This window comes from Colobus angolensis, unplaced genomic scaffold (genome assembly GCF_000951035.1).
Source record: "Colobus angolensis palliatus isolate OR3802 unplaced genomic scaffold, Cang.pa_1.0 Scaffold232, whole genome shotgun sequence".
Lineage (NCBI taxonomy): Eukaryota > Metazoa > Chordata > Mammalia > Primates > Cercopithecidae > Colobus > Colobus angolensis.
The window spans coordinates 581,087-604,487 of NW_012115511.1; the positions used below are offsets into that span (position 1 = coordinate 581,087).

At 39.4% G+C, this 23,401-nt stretch overlaps 1 protein-coding gene across 1 annotated transcript in view; it reads left to right on the forward strand.

Moving 5' to 3' along the window:
- The window catches only part of GLI3 (GLI family zinc finger 3), a 306,231-nt gene that overhangs the window by 42,786 nt on the left and 240,044 nt on the right, over positions 1-23,401 (forward strand). The gene's annotated exons all lie outside the window — the stretch shown is intronic.

The window sequence follows — 23,401 nt, forward strand, 5'->3', positions numbered from 1 at the left end:
ACATGGAATTTAGTAATCTCTATTTTGGCACTCAACCTACATGTTGACTTCCAAACTTTCTAATTTGAGATGTAAATGTGATAGGTTATTTATTATCAGAAGTTCCTGTTTTGGCATTTTGGAAATCATCTTGACTAGTCTGGCAAGAGTTCAAAATGCTTTGTGTTGCATATGGATCATCTATACTACTCAGAATCATTAGTACAAAAGACACAAATGTTGTCTTGTCAAAATTAGTGACAGGACAGGAGTCTCCCCCAGCCCCAACTTTAAGTAGTCTACTTTAAAGGATTTTAAGAAGTGTTAATGATTGAACCTCAAGGTAATGTTAGTATCTGAGATGCAGGTTTTGTTGTTAGCTTATAAAAATTTAATTTACTTATTTGTGTTCAGAGATAACACAGAGCCACTGTTCCTGTATTCTATATTTTTAAATTTTAAGCAAAATGTTGAGAGGCATTTCAGTTCAAGCATGGAGTGTTGAAAATAAATTCCAGAGCCTCCCTGGTACAAACAGACTGAATATGTTAATGGTAACCTTCACTTCCTGTCCCTGCTGTTTCTCCATTGTGGGCCACTAATGCCTTTCCTTTTTGTAGATTTCATAGCCATTCCTGGCCTGGCTGAATTTCTCTGCTTCTCCTTGGGCCTTTAGGAAGAATGAGCTGGCCCGTTCTCCTAGTTCCTGGACACTGCGTATCTGGGCACACTGATTTGTATGAGCCAACCTGCTATTCTTATATTTTCTATATTCCAAGACAGGTTTTACTAGATTGATTTACATGTTTTTACATCCACTTGGAGAGTCAGAATCTCCTTTGAAAGATAACTCCAGTCCAGAACGTTAGACTCTAAGGGCAGATACTTCCAAGCAGCCTGACCACTTCTCTCTGGGCCCCTCCTTGTCTGCTGAGAGCCTGTGCTTCTCACCTGCACTTCTTCACCCAGTTTCGTGAGTGTGCATTGCTGACTGCACTGGGTAGGGAAGGAGCTGGCTCTTAAACCTACTGGCAAATGACTTCAGTTTTTAAATGACTTCAGTTTTAAATTGTTTTAAATTGATCCTTAAATTGTTTTAAATTGATCCTCAGGGAGATGTATTTATGTCATAGTTAAAATAATGAATTTACATATATGTGAAAGTATTTCCTCCTTTATTGATGGTATTTAAAGTCAAGACTGGCACTTATTTTAACTGAGCCATGATATGGCATTTTTCATCCAATGTGGTTATAGAAGGCATTTCTCCTTAAAAATATGTTACTTTGGTTTCTTTTTTCTGGAATTGGTAAAATTTAGGCAAATTTATTATTTTAGAAATAGAATCAGTATATGCAGTGTTGGTTATTTGGTAATTTTTATGGTAATTCTGTAGGAATAAATGCTTCCTACGTATTTGGCTTCAGGAACATCAGCTTTTGGTTATCTTTATAGTTTGTGTGAGTGTACATGCCTGTGTGTCAGGGTGTGAGTGAGTGTGCATGTGTAGGGGGTGTGAGTGTGTGAGGATATGTGTGAGTGTGGGCAAGTGTATGCGTGAGTGTGTAGGTGTGTGGGTATGTGTGGTAGGGGTAACTATGGGCATGCATGTGTGTGAATGTGAGAACAGGCAAGAACAAGTGCATGGCAGAAGATGTTGCTGCGCTGCATGGAGCCTGCAGAAGTGCCTCTCGTGTTCATGAATCTCACCTGCATGGCCACAGAGTCTCAGTCTTATGAAGATACTGTTGTTTGTGCCACTCCCACACCTAGACACATTCTCAGGGGGTTTTCCACTGCAGCTGCATTTGTCTTGAGTTGCTCTTGGACCTCGGGTTTCCCTCATGATTCTGTTGAGGGTGATTGGGAGCAGAACTAACATGACCAGCCCCACAACAGCCAGGAAGCTACGAGATAAAACTAGCCAGAGAAGGAGCAGTCATGATTTACAAATGTTAGTGCTACAGTGTTAAATAATCACCTGTTTCCTCAACCCCACTCCACTGACTTCCTGCCCTGATCAGTTTGTGCCCTTGAGCCCACATTTTCTCCTAAATGTGTATGAATCCTGTCCCGTTTGGGGGCAGACACTCATTGGTCAAACTTGCAGGGAACATGCCTAAATGATAGCTGTCCTGGAAATCCGGCGAACTCTGATCAGTTTTTCAATGTTCCTGTTTCTTCTAAGAGATTTAGTGTTTTATATTTTGGGACAAAAATCAAATAAAGGAAAAATGGAAGTGGCGTTTTTAAATATGGATTGCAAGCCGACAGGCAGACTCTTGGAAAACAAATTTAAAGAGAGGAACAAGTAAAAGAAAGGACAATAAACCTTTTTCTTTGTGTATGTGATGCTAATAATTACCATGGTCTTTTTTACAGAGTCCTCTACAGTTTTCATCTAACTAGTTCAGCGCCTCTTTACAGTCCCAGGATTATGCTGAGGGGCATGGATTGCTGGAAGCGCAGAGGCCCTTTCTTCTGCAGCCTGGTCACCTGCTGCCTCTGCACTCAGTCTTGATCACAGGGACTGGTGTGTGGGCTTTGGACCTGCCCCTGTCTGGGTTTAGAGTTCATGGGGTGCAGGCTTTCCAAGTTGGGACACTATTTGTGTGCTGACTGGTGGCTGACATCGCCGTGGCCCTCCATCCTTCTGTCCATCCGTCTGTCCTTCTGTCCCTCTTCCTATCTTTTCTTTTTTTGTCTGTAAATATTTCATAAATGCTTGGACCCCTGCACTGAGGCTATTCGTAGAAAGGAAAACAGAATCATGTGGATGCTATAACAGGTAGTATTGATTGCTACTGTTTCCAGAAGGGTTCTTGTGTTTCCTTTACAAAGCCCTGAACTATATCCATTTGTAACTGAACAATTAAAAATGAGTTCAGTTTCAGCCAGGTGCGGTGGCTCACACCTGTAATCCCAGCACTTTGGGAGGCTGAGGCAGGCGGATCACCAGGTCAGGAGATCGAGACCATCCTGGCTAACACGGTGAAACCCTGTCTCTACTAGAAATATAAAAAATTAGCTGGGCGTGGTGGCGGGTGCCTGTAGTCACAGCCACTCAGGAGGCTGAGGCAGGAGAATGGCGTGAACCTGGGAGGTGGAGCTTACAGTGAGCCAAGATCGCGCCACTGCACTCCAGCCTGGGTGACAGAGCGAGACTCTGTCTCAAAAAAAAAAAAAAGAGTTCAGTTTCAAAAACCAAATGAATGTGATACCTGCATTTTCTCTCCTATCCACCATTTCACGACTAAAGTCACACAAATGAACAAAAAGTTTTGTTACTGGCTGAGTTATTGGTGAGGTTGCCTTAATTAACTTTTCCAGCCATTCTGTGGTGCAGTTTGTTCTTCATTGTGAGCTTCCCAGCCAAACCACTCACATTCCACTGCGTGTCCTTACAGATCTGTTTTCGTACTTTTCTCAGCGGAGTATCTGCTCCTGGAATAACATTCGTATAGAGTTTTGTTTAACCATACGCAGACCTACAACCCAAAGGTATAGTTCAGAAAACTTGAACAGCTTTTTAAAGAAGCATTTGCCACTTAACACTGAAATTTAAAATAATGCGAGTGAAAAACTGTGTTGTAGAACTTGTATGACACAAAAAAGCAAGCCAAACTTGATTTTTGTAACATTTAAGAACCTATATCAACATATAAAGCCTTCAGTAACCCTTATGCAGGAAGTACAGTGTACCCATAGTTTAATGTGCCCATGGTTTGATTTTAAATTTTAGTGTTACATTTGAAGTGTAAATAACAAAGGAGATGGCATTTAGTTTTCTGAATTATTTAAGTGCAGTTGTGATTTAAGTGATCATTTGTGGCATTTCACATGGTGACTTTCCCATAGAAAGTATGCATGCGGATCTTAGGTGTGATTGTTGACTTTAAAATGTCCAAGTCCATTAATGTGTGAAGACTGTAAGTAAAGTGGCTTAATACTTAATAATATCTTTTTGGCATAGATTCATTACTTCATAAGCTACATGTTGTGTTTTCTAAATAATAAGAGTTTTTTAATGTAAATCTTCCAATGTTCTACATATTCTCATTCTCTTACACAGTCTTTTTTTCATCGATTTACAAATACTGACTTTTCAATTTGAAGTGTTTTGCCTCATTTTTGGCCCATGATTTTTGTTTTAAAGGAGTAATTCAATAGTTCTTATTAATCTATAACTCAGCTTTAAAAAAGAAACTAATGATAAACGTATGTAGGCCGTGGTCTTGGGGATCTTTTATCAGATCTGATAGTTACTGGGAACATACTTTAAAGTGATAGAAAGCAGAAATTATTATCCTAACGCTGATGCAATGTGAAACCAAAGCTGATAGATTAATGATGCAAAGGAAGTTCTCTGTTCACTTTGATTCTTTCAAAAAGAAGAATTTGGTTCTTTGCTTAAAAAATTATTTACTTCAAGGTTTGTAAGGGGAAAGTGTTATGGTCTGCAAATTCCTAAGGAGATGCTTTTTTTTTTTTCTCTTTGCATTAACTTTTGGTTACTTCTTGGCCTTGCGATTTGCTTTTAAACTGTCCGTTGCATGGGTGTTATTAGGTTGGTGCAAAAGTAATTGCGGTTTTTGCCTTTAAAAGTAATGACAAAAACTGCAATTACTTTTGCACCAACCAGTGGTTGTGATGTCTGTTCGTCTTCTAGCTGGGAGTAAGATGGCTTTGAGTTTTGTTGGAAGTTTGAAATTCATCTGCTATTCCTCACCATGAGCTCTTGTCTCCTTGACTTTTTTTTATGGTAAGAGTATATGTGCCAGTTCTGCTCTGAAATGGGCAGGCAGTTCACGCCATAAAGACCATAGGTTGTGAGTTTTAGTTTCTTGTTTCTATAGAGGTCCAACCCCTTTTCTTTGCCACATCCCATTTCCTGGCACGTGACAGATAAGTGGAAAGGATGTTCAGATAAAATGGATTTCAGATTATAGGATGTTCATTCGTAGCACACACAGGTTCTGGGATCTGAAAGCTTGGTTGGAGTTCTGGCAACATGAAGGAGTAGCCATGTGAGTGTGGGCAGATTAACTTTTCAGCGTTCCAGTTTCCTCATCAGTTTAGCAAGATAATAGTAAGACCTACTTCACACTTCACAGGTTGCCATGTCATAAACATATAGGAAGGACTCTGCAAATGTTAGCCATTGCTATTAGGACAAAGCATGCTGGTGAGTTAAACATTATGAATCCAAAACAGAAAGATTGTGTTGTCTTGAACATACACATCAGTTTTCAAATTAAGGGAAATATGTTTGGCAAAAGTAATGGTGAATTTGCTGGACTCAGATGTCTGAAAAATAGTTCAAGATGTTTCACAAATCCCAAATGTGACCAAGTTTGCACATCTTAAGGAGGGATGGATTAAAAAAACAAAGTTTCTGTAAACTTCCTTCTAAATGCCTTCTTAAATTGGAAAATAGGGAAGATAATCTTGGGAACCTTTATTTCGGTTTCCTCAACCTCGAAAGCTAGTGTTGTACTGATTATATGCTATTGCATTAGAAGCAGCATATATATATCCTTTTTTCTCGATTCTTTTCCTGGGTTGAACTGGTGGTTTGTGCTGTATTCAAATTAGATTTTATTTTTTATAAAGAGTTTTTATGTTTATAAACCAACTAACTGAAGACAAATATTCTGATTCTAATAAGAGCCCCAACTCTCTTGAGCTCCAAACTCACATGTCCTGTACTCTGGTTACCACTGTGTTCTTTATTTTGGCTAAGTATATCACCTTTCCTGTGGCCAGCCAGGCTTGAAACCGCACCATCACCTTTGACCCCACCTTCTCTCCTGCCCCCATGTCCTACCGGTTTTGAGGTCCTATTAGATTTTCCTCTGTAATTACTTGCTCGTGTGTCTCTTCAGGCCGACCTACTGTACTGTGTGGTGAAAACCCTCACACTTCATGCTTAGATGATTAAAATGGCCTTCTGTCTAATCCCCTTGGCTTTCATCTCCACTCTTGTCATACATGGGACTTGCTTCCGCCAAATCAGACTTATTACAGTTCTGCTTATGCCACACCCCTGCTCTGAAAGCTCCAGTGACTCCCATCTACTTGTAGAATAAAGTTCAGTCTTTGACTTAACATTTAGGTGTCTTCTAAAATCTGGCCCCAGTCTGACAGTCCAATCTGATATGTTCAGAAGTAGATAATGCTACTATCCCATCCCATAACCTATGCTTTAGTTAAATTCAAGGGCTCTTGGCCTTTTGTCCATGTGTTCCTCCATAGAAGTGTTTTGCTAACACCAATGCATGTTTAAAGTCTCAAATGTGAATACGTCGCCAGTCTCTTTCTCTCCTCATAAGGTCTTGTGTCCTTTGGGGAACTAATAACACTAGATTTTTTTTATTTTTAAAATTATTGTTATTTCAAGTAATAGACTTTGTGTTTTAGAGAGGTTTTAGGTTTACAGAAAAATTGAGCAGAAGATAGAGTTCTCATATACCCCCTCATATATACTTTCCCCTGTTATTAACATTTTACATTAATGTGGTACATTTGTTACAACTGATGAACCAATATTGATGCACTGTTATTAACTTTCCATCATTCACATTGGGGCTCACTCTGTTGTACAGTTCTATGGGTTTTGACAAATGTATGTCACATATCCACTACTGCAGTATCCTGCAAAATACTTTCAATACTCTAAAGATCCCTCATACTCCACCAGTTTATCTTGTCCCTTCCTTCATAGCACTGAAATTTTACATTTTACTTAAACTTCTTGAGAGTAGCACCTGGGTTTTCTACCTTAGCCCCTCCCTGCTCACATTCAGTGTTTTTGCTGAGAGGGCCTCAGCAGATACTGAATAAGCCTGTAAATCACAACACTTTGAGACAGGAGGGCAGGGGGCATGTGTAACACAGCAATAGTGTTGTGCAGTTAAGCCAGGGTTTGAGCCCTATCCCTACCACATAATTGCTGTGTGATCATGGGCTAAGTACTTAACCTCTCTGACTCTGGCACAGAGAGTACCCAAACATGTTAGCTATTGATAGTAATAGTAATATGACTCTCGTGGGTATTATTTGCCAGGATTAAATTTATTGATGCTTTTCATCTCACTCCTTTCAGCATAATATCATTTGTTAGTATTCTCTGAATGGTTCAGCTTTAATATGATTGAGATAATTAGAAGGATTGGCTAATAGGAAATCCTTACATGAGGTTGGTTATCAGGGTCTAGCTTGACAGTCTAGAGTTAGGGAACAATATCTTAAATCACTGGTTCTGAAATTGGCACAAGTTGGGATTTTAGCTATTGGATTTCTCCTCAAAAAGAACAATTCCTGGGATAAATAAATAGCAGATAAACCAGGAATAAATATCACTCCCATTTTTCAAATTTAAGAGCAAAAAAAAGTCACAGCATGATGTTTTGCTTGGGTGGGATGTTTCTGGGTTGCCTTTGATTACTTGTGATCATGGGGTGTGAATATTTCAAATTTCCAGAAACAAGCTGCTCAGAATCAGAAACAACCACTAAATAGTGGATGCCTAAGGGGCAAAACGGTGATTAGGGGAAGAAAATCTCCCTCTGGAGAGGTAGTTGGTGGCCTATCACTACTTCCTGCTCTGACCCTCAAGGTCGAGGAGGGCTTGCTTTTCCAGGCAGCTTTGGGGAGACTGGGTGATGGTAAAAGCAAAAAACTCCCTGTTACCTTGTTTACATAGAAAGGTTTCCAGATATGTCTGCTTTAGTTTATTATTGGGTAAAATTTGCATACAATAAAATTCACTCTTTGTGGTTTGCAGTTCTATGAGCTTTGACAATCAGTAAGTTCACATAGCTACCACCACCATCGAGACGCAGAACAGTTCCAGCACCTCCCCCAAATTTTGACCAATACGTGTGCTTTAAACTCAGCTCAGTAACGCATGTGATATGAGTCCCCAGTAATGACAGGAAGCATAGGAACTTCAGTAGCTGCTTGATGCTGTGTTTATTTCACATTAAAAAAAAAAAATGTTTCTTTTGGGTCCTGTTAGCAAAACTTAGTGTTAGTTTTTTTTTCTATTTAAATATCTTATGTTGAATTTGTAGTAGAATGAAAATCTTTTTGAAAACTGTTCAGAAATCTATAACCTAGAGCGTCTGCTATTTTGAATCTTTTTTTTTTTTTTTTTTTTTTTTAGCATCCAGTGAATGTACATTTTAGGCCAATTTAAAATTCCGTTTTATGTTTAAAACTACAAGACAGCCATATTAAAGGGCTTTTCGTTATTGTTTTTGTTACTTTAAATTAATTGTATGAGAAAATTAGAATCTGAACACTTAATGCAGCTATAACCTAGAGGGAAAATACCAAATGCTTTGCTATTTTTTTTTTTCTATCTTTTTGTTTTTTGGAAACATCTTTCCCCTTTCGCCTTTACTTATATAGATTGGACTTTGTGTCAGGTAGACAGAATTTTTATATTAAGTTATTCCTGTGCAATTTAGTCTATTTTTTTTTTCTTGCCTGTTCTTTTTTCCCTTTCTTCGACTCTTTCCTCTTCCTGGTCCCTTTCTTCCTTTCTCTTTTTTTTTTCTTTAGTTGTAGAAAGTTGAGTTCCATCCCAATTATTAAATCTTAGGAGACCATTCCCACATGGTTCCGTAAATGGTAGCTTCATCCCGCGTTCTTTCATCTCTTTCCCTGCTCTCTGGCTTGACAGTTGAAAAGGTCTGACTGTGCCACACAATGGTTTGATTGGTTTCTCTGGGGGAGACTTTTCCCTGCCTCATCATTCGCCAGGCAGGTGGACCAGAAAGTCTCTTGATTCTTTTGTTGCCTCTCAAAGTCCGAGGTCTTTGACTGAATAAATCTGCCGTCATGGGATAATTTGCTAAAAGGAGACTGAAAGATGTGAGAGAAAAGCCTCACTACTTGGGTGCTGCATTAATGAAATAACAGGGCCTTGGAGTTTGCAATTGAAAAATCACCAGGAATGCAATGGGTGGAGACGGGCTTCTTTTATTTCCCATAATAAACTTTTAGTTCTATCATTTAAAGCATGCCTGTCCCTTTGCTTGCCTGCAGGCCAGAGTGTGTTTGCATTTGTACCCATGTTTAAGGGTTTCTGGGGACAGCCCTGCCCGGCTGGAAGCCGTTTGGGTGCTGTGTCTAGTTAGTCATTAGATTATTACTAGTGGATGGAAAGAATTCCATATGACAGAACTAAGGTTGAGTTAACACAGGACGAAAAGTAATTTACAGATAGGCTGTCCCCAGCCATCTTTGTAGCCCCTGATAAGGTTTCATTTCAGAATGGATAGGCGACATTTCCACTTACGGGCCCATTCTGCGACACCTGTGATAACAGCTTCTGGATCCTAATTGAAATTGGTTTCAAAATGGATTTTCACTTTTCTCTGTCTGTGGAAAATATTGAATGGACTCAGAGCTGCCACAGAGAACCCCAGACCTTGGAAAATGGAGCGGGAAGCTAGGATCATCTTTCATAACAGTGTCGATGATATGACAGTTTTGTTATCTGTCTTATTAATGAAATCATTGATCACCTGATGAGGGAGATAATAAACTACTTTTCACCACCAGTCATGAAGCTCAATTAGACTGCTATTACAAATAGGGAGGGGGAGAAAACAACCATGGAACAAATGTAGAAAAGGTCAATTAAAACTTTTCATTCCCAAAGTGACCATTTCAGAGGAGAACATGCTGAGTGACTGCAATGCAAGTATTTTGAAATTGTAGCGGTTAACATTATATTAAAGGACTTTCTTCTTGGCCAATGGCAGTTTTAAGTAAGATTTTATTTCTCAAATATTACTTGTTTCATTATGTAAAATTCGGAAGTAGAAGGGGAAGTCCTGCTTTGTTTAAGTGCATCGTAATGGGGAAAATGGGAGAACAAAATCCACAGATTCTTTCCCTCCCCACATGGTGAGGGGATTTGGGGCCAGCCCCGAGTAGGTGTGTTGGGTAAGGAAGAACACACTGAAAGGCTCGTAACCTAGGTTCTTTGAAAGAAAAGTAGCTTATTATCCCTTCCTCTCTTAAAGTGCTTTAGGAATCCTAGGAAGATGAGACGGGAATTAGGTTTGGATTTAATGAGGTGGCTCTATTGTTTGGTGTTGGGCTGCTCTGGAATGTGCTCTCTGTTCCTCTTGAAGGAAGGGAAGAGATGCTGATGACCTCTCATGTTTCACGGTGAATTGTATTCCTAGGTGTTTCTCCATTCTCTGTGCCAGCAAGGATCAATCCATCCCATCTGAGCTTGAAAGAGGAGCTGTGATCAAAGGCGCTAATGATGTCACTGATCTCTGGTGATTGATTAGGAGCAGAAGTTCTGGAGAACTCAGCCTTTCCTTATAATTTCAAATTCATTAGTGTCTGTTAGGGTTGCTAGCTCTCAATCCACAAAATTAGAAAAATGAATGATACAGAAAATAATTGTGTTTTTTTTTATCTATGACTATTTTTTAAGCTTATTGGAACCATGGTTACATTTTATAAGCAAACTTTCCCTTTTAGATATATTGCAAAGAAATGGAGTCTTCTTTATAAATTGGGTTAATTTTTTGGAATCCGACATACAAATTGGGAAAAATATTTGGGAGTGAAATATTTTACATCGTTTCCAAAGCAGTTTAGTCATATACAGATAATTACATGTTAGATAATCCTAAAATATATTTAAGTGTTTTATTAACTTGGAAATTCAAGAGTTTCTTACGTGGATTTTAAAATCCTTTGAGTTATTTTTGTGGAACTACCTAATATTTTCCCCTTGTCATTCAAGAGGATGAGTCATTTCTGTGTGCGTATTTATCTTTAAAAATAAAAACAAATGCATTTCATGCCAAGAGATGACAGTCTTACAATTGGGAGAGATGCAACTTGAAAGGAAAAAATAAAAAGCAAGAGGGAGAGAGAGAGAGCGAGATGTCTCTTTCGGGAACTGCTCATGACTGTAACCATTGGCTTATATCCACCTAGAGTAGGGATTGATTGCAAAAGCATCGGAAAAAATTCTGTTTTGGAAGGCGCTGCAGCTCAAGAAATAAAAGTTGAATGGAAAATGGAGAACGTAAATTATTATTAAGGTTACTATTACCTTATTGGTTTGCTGTTGGTTGTCAAGGACTCTTGCTTCATGCTTGCTTATGGCTAATTCCTTTCACAGCAGATTCATTTTGAGGACTGCTCTGCGCAGAACTGATAAATGTGTTTATGGTCAAGGATGAGTATAATTAAGAGAAGAGGTGGTGCAAATGAACCTTTTGGGGGAGATGGTGTGGCAATTATGAATACTAGGCTTTAATTAATGTCGAAGGCTCCCCTTTCACAGAATATTTTTTGTTTTAGTGGCAATGATAAGAAAAATAATCTGAGACCCCTACCTATAACCAAAAGAGAACTTCTAGAAAGATTAGAACAATGTCATGATTGAAATAATGGAACTTCCATCAATTTTAAACATTTTCTGGTAAAATATGAAGCTAATATACAATTGAAGATTTCTTCCAAGCATTTGAAAACCAGAAAACGTACAGTGGTCCATTTCACATTAAGTTTAAATTCAATCTTTCCTAAAATACTAATGTTTCTAGGCTTGTTTTCAAATCCTGGCAAGTTTGAGAGCAGTAGAAAAGTTCCTTTCCTATAAACGTTGACAGCAGTTCCTGTGTAGGCTAACAATGTTTTATAAATAGAGTTTACTTAGCAAAAACCATATGTATGCCCAGTGAAATAATCTCACATTTATTTACATTTTGATTTATAGAAAACATGTGCCCTCTGACAAAGCCTTTCGGCTCTTTTCCGTAATTAAAAAGAATCATGCTAGAAAAAACAGCTACCATCTTAATGGGAAACTTTTTCACATAAATTCAAAGCACTTTCTTTGATCGGCTTCACACAAAATTAGAATATTTTTACCCATCTGTTTGGCCCAAAAAACTGGATGACTCAGGAAAACAAAAAATAAAAAGATGCTCGTAAATCTCTTAGTTGTCTGTCTACATGTGTATTCACACACACCCATGTCAGCATACGTATTGGTTGAATATTGGGGAATCCAAGGATTAAACAGGCTGGTGCAGTGTTTACAGCAGAAAAATTTCTCTTGTTGCTTGTTCTTCCCACTGACTAGTGTTGGTTTAACCCAAGGTAGTTTGTTGGTTTTTCTAGATTGAAGAGGAAACATGGTCCTACATGTACCTATTGCTAGGCCTTCATCTGGATATCTGCAAAGTATCTGCCCTGATTCTCTTCAACAACAACAGATTGTAAAGAGAGAGAGGGATAAGAAGACAATTTGCAGATCTCTTGTCACTCCCCTTTTCTTCATGAGAAAAAAGAAAAAAGATATGATTTTAAAAAAGCGTATTTTATTTTTGTTTACTACTTTTTCAAAAAGTTCAGAGTTGCAAGTGAGGTGTAGAAGAGAAAAACCCTTTCTTAATAAAGAAGTGATAATATTAGCTGGGACCAAGCTACGAAATACTGCTGAGTCACTGTTCCAGACTAGATCTGTGATATTTGCACTGCTCTGGGGGCCGGGAGGTTGGTGGTAGGGAGAAAGTGAGTCTCTGTCAAATATAGGAACTTTATAATACTTGGGTATACTAATAATACAAGTACAATTCTTACAGATAAATGCTAGCATAACTTTGTACCTTATTTTAACTTGTGGAGGGAGGGGGCTTTCATTTTTGAATAGAAGTGAGGGATTATATGTGCCTAAAAAAGAGAGTAAAATTTTTATAGAAATTCTCTCTTGTGGTGATAATGTCAGTTTTCAAGGTCTAGGAAAGCATAGCTCCTGCCTCTGTAAACAAATACCATTGACCACAGTGACAACCACTCGAAGCCCAATAAGATCTAAGGGAAATGAACCATGTTCGACAGCAGGGCATCTTCACCAGTAATCCCAGAACCCTTGACTTTGATGGAGAGGCATCTGAGAATGGGGGAACCCCTTTGGAATTATTTTACATAGCACTTAATGGACATGGGCCTATGCCCTTTTTAAATTTCAGATTCTTAAAGAGATATATGACTCAGCATTTGCCAGAGGCTCTCCTTTACAGGGAGTATTTGGAGCCCTAACTTTCTCTTGGAAAATTTTGGTTGAATGATTAGAATTCTCTTTGGAGGAATGATGATCTGTAAGAGCGAGACTCTGTCTCAAAAAAAAAAAAAAAGAGAGAGAGAGAACCTCTCAGTGATAGGAAACGAGGAGCTGAGTCTTTCTCATATACAACATGATGTGATTACATAGTTGTAGCCTAGCTAACTTTGTAGTTGGTTGCACATTAAGAATTCAAAAGATTCTGCCTGTGCATCACTTTATCTGTGAAAATGAAGGACTTGGGTCATGTGATTTAAAGAGCTCTCTCTCTCCCTTCATATTCTTGATATTCAAGTCTCTATGACACGGGCTCCAATTTCCACAGGAATTTTGCAGAATGTAAAATGAGAGGAAAGATGTCCCATAAATAAGGGGAGCTGGAGAGGAATGAGTTAATATAATTTAAGTTTAGAATAGGAAATTCAGAATTCCTTTTAAATTAAGCTGTGTACATCACATGTATGGGTCCATCTTGGGTTAAAAGCCACTGAAGATTTTGTTTAGGCCAAAATGTACCATCACATTGTTTAGTCAAATACTATTCCAGAGACCAGGTGTGGTGGGCCACACCTGTAATCCCAGCACTTTAGGAGGCCAAGGAAGGAGGACTGCTTGAGGCCAGGAGTTTGAGGCCAGCGTGGGCAACATAGCAAGATCCTGTCTCGACCCAGCCATCCCACTACTGGGGATATACCCAAAGGATTATAAGTCATGCTGCTATAAAGACACATGCACACGTATGTTTATTGCAGCACTATTCACAATAGCAAAGACTTGGAATCAACCCAAATGTCCATCAGTGACAGACTGGATGAAGAAAATGCACATATACTCTATGGAATACTATGCAGCCATAAAAAAGGATGAGTTCGTGTCCTTTGTAGGGACATGGATGCAGTTGGAAACCATCATTCTCAGCAAACTCTCACAAGAACAGAAAACCAAATGCCACATGTTCTCACTCATAGGTGGGAATTGAGCAATGAGATCACTTGGACACAGGAAGGGGAACATCATACACTGGGCCTATTGTGGGGAGGGGTGGGGAGGGATAGCATTAGGAGATATACCTAATGTAAATGACGAGTTAATGGGTGCAGCACACCAACGTGGCACATGTATACATATGTAACAAACCTGCATGTTGTACACATGTACCCTAGAACTTAAAGTATAATAATAATAATAAAAAAGAATACCCAGGCCTCTGCTAGCCTAATAGAACCACCTTAGTCTTCCAAGTCCCAAACATTGTATGTCCTGGGGTCAGTGACAGGACCCATTGTTAAGTACATTGACCTGGGAATGACCATTCATCTTTTTTGGGGAAATAACTAAAAGATATTTTATTACTGGTATTCCTATGTGAAATGTGGAATAAAATATATCTTATATAAGTAAATTTTTAAAAAAAGACCCTGTCTCTACAAAAAAATTATTAAAAAATTAGCTGGGCATGGTGGCACCTGCCTGTAGTCCCAGCTATTTGGGAGGCTGAGGTGGGAGGATCGCTTGAACCAGGAGGTCAAGGCTGCAGTGAGCTATGATCATGCCATTGCACTCCAGCCTGGGCAGCAGAGCGAGACCCTGTCTCTAAAATAAAAATAAAAAAAAAATTGCAAGTATTTTGAAGGGTATTCTACAGATACCAGTTTCAGGTATAAATTCAGGGAGATTTTGCCCAATTTTGTCTGAACTGCTGATAATTACAATTTGCTGTCACAACAGCAGTTGATCCTTTGAAATCTGAAATGTATGTTTTCTTGATTTAGACCTGGTATTATTCATTACCCACCAGGCTTCCTATACTCATCTTCCTGGAAGAAGATGTGTGTGGCAGCCAGAAGGAACATTTTGGACTCTTGTGTGACTAACTCCTCCCAGATCGTGGCCCTCTTTCAAACCTCTTGAACATCCTCATAGAGTGTTTTGCATAGTTTTCTGTTTGGCATCTGGTTTTATGTAGTTATATTTCATCATGGCTTCACTTAGAGCTTTTGCAAATTTCTTTGATGCTAATTTAGTTGCATTAAACTTCTTGGAGTGGAAAAAAGAAACAAAACCAAGAGTACAATAAACTTTGATTACCAGACCCCTAAACACTGAACCTCTCCCATATTTGTAATTTATTCTTTCAGAATGGCATTTACAGGCAGGAGCTGGGGAGCGTTGTTATTGAAAAGTTAGGCAGCAGCATTCAGATGCAGCAGAAGCAAGGGCACTAAGCTTTCACAGGGACACTTGGAGAAGATGCTGCATCATCTCACGAAGATTAGATGGTTTATTATATAGAAATTATTAAAATAATTCACTTTAGAAAGAGTTCCAGTAAAAATGGAGCCTAAAGGAGCCCCAGGAATGCAGGATGCCTCTACCTTCACCTTAGTCCACATAGCCTGCTCAAGACAGCCTGAGACCTTAGACTCATCCATGCTATTCCCTGCTCTCCTCTGTCTTAAATGTGTTTTTATTTTTATTTATCTATTTAGTTTTTGAGACGGAGTCTCCCTGTGTCGCCTAGGCTGGAGTGCAGTGGCGTGATCTTGGCTCACTGCAACCTCTGCCTCCCAGGTTCAAGTGATTCTCCTGCCTCAGCCTCCTGAGTATCTGGGACTACAGACATGTGCCATCATGCCTGGCTAATTTTTATATTTTTTAGTAGAGGCGGGGTTTCGCCACATTGGCCGGGCTGGTATCAAACTCCTGACCCTAGGTGATCTACCCACTTCGGCCTCCCAAAGTGCTGTGATTACAGGCGTGAGCCACGGTGCTTGGCTGAGTTTTTATTTTTATGGAAGGAATACTTGCTCATTGGGAAATTAAGAAATGCATAAAAGAAAAACACGAACCTGGCCTAGAATCTCACCACTTGGAAAATAAAGATTAACACTTTGATATATTTTCAGTCTTTCTCTCTGTTCAGGTAACTATATGCTAGGATCATTTTCTGTGTCATGAACCACTCTTCTCCAACTTGGCTTTAGTGGCTATGAATTTACTCATTCAATCCCCTATCATTGGACGTGCACTTTTTTTTTCAATTGTGAATAATGATGTGATGAAAATCCTTCCAAAAAAAATCTGTGTGCTTTGACTATATCTTACCCAATTAGCTCCAAGAAACACAGCAACTTATATTTACATCAGCTGTTTATGTGAGTGCTCATTTTCAGAAACACGTATCAACATTAGTGAAATATTTTAAAAGAAGGTAGGATAGGTGAAAACCTCACCTTGCTTTTTAAACTTTTTAATTGAAATACAATACACAGATTAAAAAGTCACATAGCATAAGTGAGCAGCTTGATAAATTTTCCCAAAATGAACACACCATGTAAACAGAGCCCAGATCAAGAAAGAAACACTTGCTCTGTTTATCTACGCTACCGCTGATGGGCATTTGGGTGGCTTCCAGGGTTTGGCTGTCAGGAACATTGGCTATCAGGTAGCTGTCTTTTAGTGGATCTGAATACACATTTCTATTGGGCATAAACCTAGGAGTGGAAGTCTTGTCTCCTAGGGTGTGCATATATTAGCTTTAGTAGACACTGCCTAAATACTCTTCCCAAGGGGTTGTACAGAATTGCTTCTCATTCTTGTCAGCACTTGGTATTTTCTATATTTTTCTTTTCTTTTTTTGTATAAAGCCATAGAAGAGGAGATTTATTGTGGGGGTTAGCTCACTTGATTATGAGGACTAGAAATCCCCCAATATGCTGTCTGCAAGCTGAACACCCAGAAAAGCCAGTGGTGTGATTTAGTCTGTGTCCAAAGGCTGAAAACCAGAGCCACTGGTGGTGTAACTCTCAGTCCAAGGCTGACACCTCACAGACCAGGGGACCACTGGTGTAAGTCCCACAGTCTTTAGACCCAAGAACTCAAGAGTTCAGATGCTCCAGGGTTCTGATGCAGAAGAAGGATGCCCCTGCTCAAAAAGATAGCAAGTTTTCCCTTCTGCCACTTTTTCATTCTATGCAGGCCCTCAATAGATTGGATGATGCCTGCTTGCACTGGTGAGAGCAGACCTTCTTTCCTCAATCTACTGATTGAGATGCTCATCTCTTCCAGAAACACCCACACGGGCACTCCCAGAAATAATGTGGTGCCAGCTATCTGGACATCCTATGGTTCAGTCAAGTTGACACATAAAATTAACCGTCACAAGTGGCTTAAAAGAAACAGAAATTGATTGGTCTCTTTCTGATGTCCAGAAGCAGGAGTTCCAGTCTGGGGGCAGCTCTGCTCCACTCAGCCGTTAAGTCCAGGGTCTTCCATTTGTTTCCCTTTTATGTTCCTGGGCAGTGATGTTCTTTTTCCTTTTTTGTATTATTATTATTATACTTTACGTTCTAGGGTACATGTACACAGCATGCAGGTTCGTTACATATGTATACATGTGCCATGTTGGTGTGCTGCACTCCTCAACTCAACTCGTCATTTACATTTCATTGTAGCCCTTCTTTGGACTATGCAGTGGTATCCAGTTGTGGTTTTCATTTGTCTCTGATGACTGAGGGACTCAAGTATCTTTTTAAGGTATTTATTGGCTGTTTGGATATCTTCTTTTCTGAAGTGTCTGTTGAAGTCTCTTTTTTAAAAACTTTTTTAGTTCTTTGGGGGTAGATAATTGTTTACCAGTTTTTCCATCACTGATTTGAAGTGATACTTGTGTTGGTTACTGCCTTAATATATATTTTAGGTTCTTTTACTGTAAAATTTTATTCTATGATCAACCCATTATTTTGTTGTACCAGACTTTCAGATGTTATACATAGAGTACATTTTATCCGATAGTGCACATTAGCTCATATTGTTCTTCCTTTCCAAATGGCTCTTGGCTTCTATTTGACTTTTTCTTCTAGCTGAACTTGAGGAACACCTTTGTAGAATTATATTACTTATCGAATTCATATTCATGAAGTGAAAATATAAAAACATGCATTGATACAATCATTTCTGCAATATTGGTTACCTCTGGGGAGAATGTAAAGGGAACAAGATGGAGAGGGTTCAACTCTATCTGTGTCATCTTATTTACTTAAAGAGAGGAGATTTTAAGCAAATGTAACAAAATATTAACATGTATTAAACCTGTGTGGTAGATACCTAGATGTTGCTTATGTATTCTCTGAAAGATGTCATGATTAAAAGTATCCCTTTAGAATTTTTTTATTTTTTATTTTTAGATGGAATCTCACTCTGTTGCCTAGGCTGGGGTGCAGTAGCGCAATCTTGGCTTACTGCAACCCCCACCTCCCAGGTTCAAGCAATTCTCCCGTCTCAGCTTCCCAAGTAACTGAGACTACAGGCATGTACCACCACGCCTGGCTAATTTTTGTATTTTTAGTAGAGATGGAGTTTCACCATATTGGTCAGGCTGGTCTCTAACTTCTGACCTCAGGTAATCCACCAGCCTTGGCCTCCCAAAGTGCTGGGATTACAGGCATGAGCCACTGTGCCCAACCCCTTCAGAATTTTGTCTGGCATTGTATTAAGCTAACTGATCAGGCTTTATTGTGATTGTATTGGCTGTGGGAAGCAGTCTTAGTTGTTTTTCTGTCTCACTCTCACAAGGTTACTTTCTTCCCAGGCGTACATCAAAGCCATACAAATGCACACTTGCTTTGGTGTTTACATTTTGCATTTATCTTTAGAAGTGTTTAAAAAAATCTGTCACTTATAAGAAAATATGTGAGAAATAACAGTTGGCAAGACCTAACAGGTGTTTGCTGTATTTTCACCTTTTATACTTTAACATGTTCTGGAAGCAATTTAGTCTTACTTTTGTCTCATCTGTCTTGAATTGAAAGTTGTAGGTACATTGATGAGTACTTTGGTTAATGTAAACACCTCTTATATTGGCTCAGGAAAAGTACGATTCTCCAGCTTCTCTACATTGGGCTGCATGCTTATTAGGTCATACCAGCTGCCCTCTCTGTTCTTTGAGTGGTGTCTGTTGTTTGGTGAGTTTTTCTTCTGAAATCTGTCAGTGCCAAGGACAAGGATTAGGAGTGGGTTGAGGCTGTTATTTGTTTGTTGTTGCTGGGAGTTACTTAATAGTGGTGGAAAAGGCCAAAGGAATATTGGAGCTCTTACCTTTGACCTTAAGTTACCCTAACTTTTGGGTAACCTTAGTCAATTAATGACTTATGGGTGCCAGACTTAAGATGATGCTGGTTGTGGCCAAATCAAAGAGAGAAGGTGTGTGAAATATGTGGTCTCAGTTCTGTATATGATATGTTGCTAGGATGGGTATGTATGAGGTGGATTTTTTTTTTGCAATTATATAATTACTGCTTATTAGTATTAGTCTCCAGTTGTTTTGATATCTTTATGTTGGTTCATCAATAGATTTTAAATTTAAAGAAAGCAGCTATCCAGACCTCCTGACAGTGCCGTTTAAAATAATATAACTTCAGATAATACTGATAATTGACTAGGACAACTGCAGAAAGATAATCATAGATTGTTTGGTTTATAGAAGAAAACAAAGGACCACCCGTTGTTTCTAAGGGCATACAGCCTGATGGAAAAAAGGCAACAAAGAAGAATCCCCTTCCCTAACATTTGGGACTCTTGTCCTTATTTACGATAGTCATGCAGATATCTCAGGTCTGTGACCAACGTTGATTCTTAAAAATTAATGCAACTAATAAATATCACCCTGACTGTCACAACCTGTCAGGAATGACAACTAATAGCCAATTGCCAAATATCGGGAATTTAACAAATTCAAAATCAAATAGACATGGCTTTGGATCCCTGCTCTATAATTGCTCCACTCTGAGACATCAGTGAGTTATTTAAATACTTCATGCTTCCACTTCTTCATCTACAGCATAGCCAATATATCGATTTCATATTGTGAACTCTTTTTTTGTTTTTCAGACAGAGTCACCCAGGCTGGAGGGCAGTGGCATGATGTCACCTTCCGGGTTCAAGTGATTCTCCTGCCTTAGCCTCCTGAGTAGCTGGGACTATGGCACGTGCCACCATGCCCAGCTAATTTTTATATATTTAGAAACAAGGTTTTGCCATGTTGGCGAGGCTTGTCTCGAACTCCTGACCTCAGGTGATCCACCAAGGTGCATTCTTATAAAAAGAATTACAAACACTTGTAAGAACCCCACGTAGCAGGCTATACATCCCTTAGAAGATAAAAAGTGTTACCGTCTGAGGTGTAATTCTGGCAGTTTCTTAAGCCTCAACTTCATACACTTGAAAGCACACCCACAACTTGCTCCTGAAAGCTTTTGAAAGTAATTGAGAGACATGACTCTTGTTTATTCTCCAAATTTTAAATCATGCAGCATTTGGTTGGCCTTTTGTCTGAGGAGATATGAATTCACCATAGCCATGCTAATAAGTACAGAGAAATTTGAACTTCCTTTCTTTCCCAAAGGAGTGTCTCGGGGAAGTCGTGCATACAATAGAACTTTTCACGTGTAGACCCTGTCCAGGGGAATTCTGTCTAATAAGAACTTTTCTTCTTTCCTTAAGCATACTCCAATGGAATGAAGCTCAGAAGAGGTTGTGGACAGAATTTAGGGAAATAAAATATAGAAAACCCTGGACCATCTGTTTTCTGAACTCCTTTGCAGTTATAAGTGTAAGAATCATTTTTACTGATGTGTTTCCATAGTCAACAAACACTTATTGAGGGTGTGCTAAGTGCCAGGCACTTTATTTGATTGTGAAGATTAACAAAATATGGGGCCTGCTGTTAAGATATTTATAATTGGATAAGTAAACAAGCAAAATTCAGTACACTTATTAAGTACAATATAAACAATATCTATAGAGCATGAAGGAAAGTCTCACAGAAGAGGTGAGGAGTTAAATCCTTCACATGTCAATAGTGATGGCAGGGGGCAGACAGGCGTGGGAACTGGGGGCTGGAGAATAAGACAAAGGAGAAAGGCATTGGAGGTTGAGGAAGCAGTAGAAGCAAATACTTAAAGCATAAGCATTGTTGGTGGTTTGGGGAAATGGTACCAATCAGGGTAGGTTGCTTGTTGGAATAGGCATGGTTTGGGGATAGGAGGATGGAGGTAGAGCATGTGAGTGGAAAGGCATATGAGTCCTATTGGTGGAGGCTCATGAAAGCGATGCTAGAAACTGGGCTCCAGCCTTCATGTGAGTGGGAAGAGCAGAGTGGTGGGATACCATCTGCTTTAAAAAATACCCTTTGGCCCCAGTGGGAAAAATGGCTTGGAGTAGGGACAACGAAGGTGATCAGGAGGCTGTGGCAGACATGTGGGGAGTGTGGAAGACAGAAGGAGGCCAGGTTAAATCAATAAATATATATATTTTAAGATGGAGTCTCGCCCCAGGCTGGAGTGCAATGGTGCGATCTTGGCTCATTGCAACCTCCACTTCTTGGGTTCAAGCGATTCTCCTGCCTCAGCATCCCAAGTAGCTGGGATTACAGGCTTGTGCCACCACAACCAGCTAACTTTTGTATCTTTAGTAGAGATAGGGTTTCACCATGTTGGCCAGGCTGGTCTCAAACTCCTGGTCTCAAGTGATCTACCTGTCTCGGCTTCTCAAAGTGTTGGTATTACAGGCATGAGCCACCATGTCTGGCCTCAAATCAATATTTTAAAGAGAAATCTGCAGTGCCATGTTCATTGCAGCCTTATCCACAATGGGCAAGATACAGAATCAACCCATATCCATGGGCAAATGGAGAAAGAAAATATGTTATATACACAGTGGAATACTATGCAGCCATTAAAAAGAAGGCAATCCTGTCATTTTTGACAATGTGGACGGTACTGGAGGACATTATGTCAAGTGAAATCAGCCAGGCACATACAGAAAAATACCATGTGTTCTCACTCATATGTGGGAGTTAAAATTAAAGTTGAACTCATGGAATTAGAGAGTATAATGGTGGTAGGTAACCAGAGGATGGGGCACTTGTGGGACAGGACTGGGGAGATGTTGGTTGAAGGATACAAAATTACAGTTAGGTCGGAGGAATAAGTTCAACAGATCTATTGTACAGCATGGTGACTGTAGTTAGTGACCCTACATTGTATTCTTGAAAAATGCTGAGAGTGGATGTTAAACGTTTTCACCACAAGAATGATAATTATGTGAGGTAATGCACTTTCTAATTAAGCAGAGTTAATTGTTCCACAATGTGTGTGTATGTATACTTTAAGCATCATGTTTAAATAAATACACACTTTTTTTCTGTCAAATTAAAGTAAGTAAACAAACAAATAAATAAAACGATTTGTAAGAAGGAGGAAATCAGAGACCCCTTGCACCTGTTCTTCAAGACTGGGTGGGAATGTTCGTGCCTCCTGTGGTCAGCTCCTCCTTTCCCTAGTTCTTACCATGAGGTTGTGAAGGCGGATATGAATAGAAGAATTGGGTTTAAGAATGGTGATTATTTTGAATTACCTTTTTGAGGAATGGGAAAAGATACTGAGTGCATAAGAGTGGGACTTACAGTGATGTTGGGGGCCCCCTGAGGTTGGTGTGGTGGCTTTATGATGATGTCAGTGGGACCTCCGTCCACTTACTGCAGCTTCTAACAGAGCAGAAAGAACAAGAGGCTGCCCTAGGTTAGGGATGGCAGCCCGGGGGCCTGGAGGACACTGGCAGAAGACTATGCATTCACCTGGCTGCTCTCTCAGCCCATCAGCCCGGTGATGTGCATGATTGTGAGGGCAGCATTAGTCATTTATTTGTGCAAGATGGCAGTTATGAACACAGCTTTTGTGGACATGAAACCCGCAACCTTGCCTTCATTCTTAATGATGCTACCTGATCATTGATATAAAATGAATACAATCGATACTCACTACTTCTCTGACATTAATCACTAGTTTTAGTAGAATTGCTGTGTCACATGTTTTTAGAACCAGGAAGCATGTTTGGCGAGTCTGTGTAGTACACTGATTTGCCGTGTGTGTGTGTGTGTGAGAGAGAGAGAAAGAGAGAGAGAGAGAGAGAGAGAGAGAGACAGATTCTATGAATTTCAGGTAAGGTCAGATTTTTGGAGAGAACATGGACCAAAGATGGGTCAATGTCTGTATCTTTGAAATTCAATTGTAATTGTGATTTACCATCAGTTTTAAATATTAAATGTTTTTTTAAAAGTGCATTCATGAGCCACGTGAAGATGATGGATCAACAATGGATTGCATATGTGACAGTTGTCCCATAAGATTATAATACCATTTTTTTTGTTTGTTTGTTTGAGACGGAGTCTCGCTCTGTCGCCCAGGCTGGAGTGCAGTGGCCGGATCTCAGCTCACTGCAAGCTCTGCCTCCCGGGTTTACGCCATTCTC